Source organism: Rhinoraja longicauda, chromosome 32, assembly GCF_053455715.1.
Source record: "Rhinoraja longicauda isolate Sanriku21f chromosome 32, sRhiLon1.1, whole genome shotgun sequence".
NCBI lineage: Eukaryota > Metazoa > Chordata > Chondrichthyes > Rajiformes > Arhynchobatidae > Rhinoraja > Rhinoraja longicauda.
This window is the reverse complement of record NC_135984.1, coordinates 28,071,897-28,076,977: the sequence shown is the minus strand read 5'-3', so window position 1 is coordinate 28,076,977 and position 5,081 is coordinate 28,071,897.

Genomic DNA, 5,081 nt, shown 5'->3' with positions numbered 1-5,081 from the left:
ACTGCATCCTGACCTATCCCCAGCCGTCTCGACTATATCTTGCTGTTGTGTTACACGTGTTGTGTAATGAACCTGATCTGATAAGGGGACTCGAGGTAAAAGAGCCATTAGGATGCAGTGATCACAATATGATAAGTTTTACTCTACAAATTGAGAGGGAGAAGGGAAAATCGGAAGTGTTAGTATTACAGTATAGCAAAGGGGATTACAGAGGCATGAGGCAGGAGCTGGCCAGAATTGACTGGAAGGAGGCCCTAGCAGGGAAGACGGTGGAACAGCAATGGCAGGTATTCCTGGGAATAATGCAGAAGCTGCAGGATCAATTTATCCCAAAGAGGAGGAAAGATTCCAAGGGGAGTAAGAGGCACCCGTGGCTGACAAGGGAAGTCAAGGACAGCATAAAAATAAAATAGCATAAGTACACCAAAGCAAAGAAGAGTGGGAAGCCAGAGGATTGGGACTCTTTTAAAGAGCAACAGAAGATGACTAAGAAGGCAATACGCTGGCGGGGATCCCAATCAGCGGTCGAAATAATAAGATTGAAAGTGAAATCATGGTCATCTTCGAACCCGAAGGACGAACAACAACATGAGATCTCTTGAACAAGCAGTTTGATTTCAGGTTTTTTTGCATTGTCAATAATTTTGAGAAAAACGTAAGTTATTTTTTACTTAAACCAGTTATCAGAAAAATATATTATGTTTGCCTTATGAACTTTACGTTTATGAAACAGAAAGATTAATAAAGATATATAATGTTTATGTAGGGGTTCCCTGAGACATGAAAATTATTTCAAGGGTTTCGCAAGGGGAAAAGGTTTCAGAGACGCTGCCAGGAGACGTCCATCTGGCATTATTTTGCAGACAGAACGGGTGTTGTGTTCCAACGTTTCAGCTACTGCACAGCGCCTGTAATTACGGAGTGGTTCATACCAACTTCAGAGAACAGTTGAAGAGTGTGATGAGCTCCCTCGTTACTCTGTTGTTAATATGGCGAGGCGGTGTGTACCCAACAGGTGAAGTCGTCCAATTACTTCTACTTTCTGAGGATGCGGCATGGTGGGGGAGCTGTAGAGTTGGGCTTCTAAACCCGGGTTGGATCCTGACTACGGGTACTGTCTGTATGCAGTTTGTGCATTCTCCCCGTGAGTGCTTGGGCTTTCTCCGGGATATTCTGTTTCCTCCTACACTCCATCACCCAGTGTAGAGTATGAAGATCACTGACAATTTGAGGATACTTTCACGGTAAATGTTGTTTATATTCAATGATGTTGGTTCAGTCTCGCGCATAGTGAGGAATATCGACACACACCCGCTGATACAAACCTTCCCGATGCCTGTAAACCATCAGCAACTCTAGCGTGTATTCAGTCACCGGTTTTATAATGTACGAAAGTAGCCCTTGAAATCCGCTGGGTATTGAGAGCAATGGTCACAATACATGCACCTTTACCTTCTTCCCCAGCATTTCTCATGCGCGTCTTAACTGCATGCCCAATGAAACCCACGCCCAGTCGGTTGTGCGATTTCACAATAATCCATTCTCAACTGATTCCCCATCGGCCTTACAAACATAATCATGATTTGTGCTCCCTAGCCCGTGGTCAGTGATCCAGCCTCTTGCTGTTTATTGCAGCAGGACAGACACAGTCCCACAAACATGAACACGAATCAAAGAGAGCTTTTCCTGACCACAACAGTGCACGCTGATACAAGTATACTTTGTATAAGCACGGCAGGGACATCTGATCATTTGCATCAAGCACAAAGATGCAAAACACGATGGTCAGAATTTGTCATCGAAATCACCGAAGCTCCATTCATTCTGTGATCGCCCCAACGTTGCATCAGCTGTTTGTTCTTTGCTCTGCCTCTTGTGTCTCCAGTTAGTCCTGTTCCTTTCATTTTATTCCCTCTCTTTTTGTACCACTCTCCCAAACTCTCTCCTTCTCTCTGTGTCTACCCTCTCTCTCTCTACCTAAGAACTTCCTGAAGTCAATCACTATCTCATTGGTCGTGTTGACATTGAGGGAGAGGATGTTGTCTTGGCACCAAGATTCAAGGCTCTCAATCTCCTTGCTGTACTCCGTCTCATCATTATTCGATATCCGGCCCACTACTCTGTTGTTGTCTGCCAACTTCTAGATTGAGGTGGATTGATATTTGGCTCCACTGTCGCGAGTATAAGGAGTATGGTAAGGGGTTGAAATCGCATCCTTGTGGGGCACCAATATTGAAAATAATCGTGGGAGAGGATTTACCGATCCTCACTGACTGTGGTCTGTGGGTCATGGAATCCAGTTGCAGATGAAAGTACTGCCCAAAGATACTAGAGGAGCAAGATAGACCACTCGACTCTAAAAATCGTATTATAAGAAAATAACTGCAGATGCTGGTACAAATCGAAGGTATTTATTCACAAAATGCTGAAGTAACTTGGCAGGTCATGCAGCATCTTAGAGGAGAAGAAATGGGTGACGTTTCGGGTCAAGACTCAGTCTGAAGAAGGGTCTCGACCCGAAACATCACCCATTCCTTCTCTCCTGAGATGCTGCCTGACCTGCTGAGTTACTCCAGCATTTTGTGACTAAAAACCGTATTAGGTCATGGGTACATTTCAGCACCATTTTAGTAGGCTGATTCAGTGTGCTAGACTGGGCAGTGTTCAAAACTCTCTGCGATTTCTTCGTATATAAAATGTTTGCAAACAATTATTTTTGTTCAACTTCTTGATAAGTTGATAGTTGACATTTATGACTATTTCTTGAAGAGTTGCTGCTTCGTGAACTTTAAAATTTGGATGTACCTGATTGAATATTTGCACTAGAGATCCACTCTGGCTGTATCAGGCCAATTGATCATATTTAATGAACTGTTCTTCTTTGCTTTCTCTGTTAATTTTAATGTGACCTCTGCGAGCAGTATCTCTGTTTGTTTTATTTTTTAAAGTCATGGAAGCAGAGATTAGGCATTTGCAAACAATAGAACTTGATTGTTGAAAAGACTTTATACTTTATACTTAGAGCCAAGAAAATTTCAATTGGAGAATTGATTAGTTAAAAACCTTAGCCACAAAAAAGACCAATGCTGCCTGACGTGGTACAGAAGCATGAATCCAATTCAAAGAAACACAGTGTTGGAGTAAATCACCGCATCAGGCAGCATCTCTGGAGAAAAAGGACGAGTGATGTTTCAGGTTGGGATCCTTCTTCAGACAAGGGGGGGAAGGTAAAGAGCTGGTATAAATCAAGACCTTATCTTTTCACTGGTTAGCTGATATGCGCAACAGTGCAACCCTGTATATATTGCACACAAAATGATGTAAATCTTACCATGAAGGACAGAAATAAAAAGTGTTATCCTTGTTTATGAAGTTCATTTTGAATGATTTAAAATTGAAGGGGTTGGTGCAATACACTGCTTACCCACAAATGTGTCGTTATGAGGTATTCACATTTGAAAAATCCATAAATCACAAAAAAAACAAGGTGCTGATGTTATTTGATCAACTTATCGGTTGAATTTAAATATGAAATTTTTACAGGTTGTAGCGTAATGGGTAAGGATCGTGTTAAAGCATGTAACTCATTTTTCACAAAAGTGAGGGTTAGCACTATATTGTACTGACCCCCTCAATTATGTTAAATTCAAAAATAAACGATGGTAGTAATGTACATTATTCATCAGTGTACTTCTGCATCAGTGTAGGTATGTATGCATTACATTTTATTACACTAATATAGAATGAAAAAATATCTTGACATGTTTTCAGATATTTTATTCACAATATTAGGATTTCTGGAAATAGCTTTGATGTCACTGATTGCGAATGTGTAGGCCCTAATGAAATGTATGTGAGAGAATAGTCATCATGATAGGGAGAGAGGGAGGGAGAGGGGGAGGGGTTGAAAGGAAAATGTTGCTAAACAAATAATTAGAGGAAATCACAAGAAAGAAACTAGAGACATATATATGTGTGTATATGCATATACATAAACCATAAAGGTTGGATTGCCTTTATGGTTTATGTACATGATGTGAAAAATACGATGAAGAGAGAAATGGAGCGTTGCTTTAAATCAAAGTTGTTTCTGAACAATGAGAAGGAACTTTGACATCTATTTATCTCTATCTTGCCTCTCTCACACATACACACATTCATATATATATGCATATATATATGCATATATATATATATATATATAATACATTTGTGCAGAGTGTGCGTTTGAGCAATACAAGGGAAACTGTACAAAAGAAGGGGCTGGGGAGGAAGGATTGGAGGGAAATGGGCAGAAACAGTAAGAAAGAATAAAATCAGAGAAATTAAGCAGGGGGAAAACATTAAAAAATAAAAATAACAAAAAAATGTGAGTTGATAGATGTGAGACAGGATGATTAAACCACCAGAGACAGGATGATTAATACCTGAAGGAATGGAGGGGGGGGGGGGGGGGGGGCTGAGGGTTTGTGAGAGACAGGATGATTAAACCCAGAGACAGGATGATAAAAATTTAACACTGCCTTTGTTAAGACACTGAGAGAATGATTGTGGACAGAGATAAGCTGCACAATCAGCCACAATCTTAAGAAGGTGTCTACGCGGCAGGAAAGGGTTAAAATGAGTCATGTAGATAGCTACTGCGCTTGCTTAATGAGGTAAATGAATATTGCAAATACCCCCTGATCCTGAAACTGCTAATTGCCATTTACATGCGATGTATGATCTGGGAGTTACCCTGGGCGGTACAGAAGATTGTGCACCTCAGCGCTCTGACTGGAAGGAGCCCGAAGGGGAGGGGGATCCAACGAAGGGGAGGGAAATTCAAAGAAATAATATTATATAAAAAGAAGACACTGTCTGTGTCTCGGTGTGTCTCGATTTGGAGAGGCACCGGGCTCTGCAGACTCGTAAATAAATATTTCTTGTTACCACGACTTTGTCTCTGGCATCGTGATTGTGAAGCACTAAAGTTACATCTCACAATCGAGATATTTTCTGCATTTTAATGGCATCATCACATATAATGTTGCCCCACAACACCGATAACCCTGCGAGAGGCGTAGCGAACGGCCGGTTTT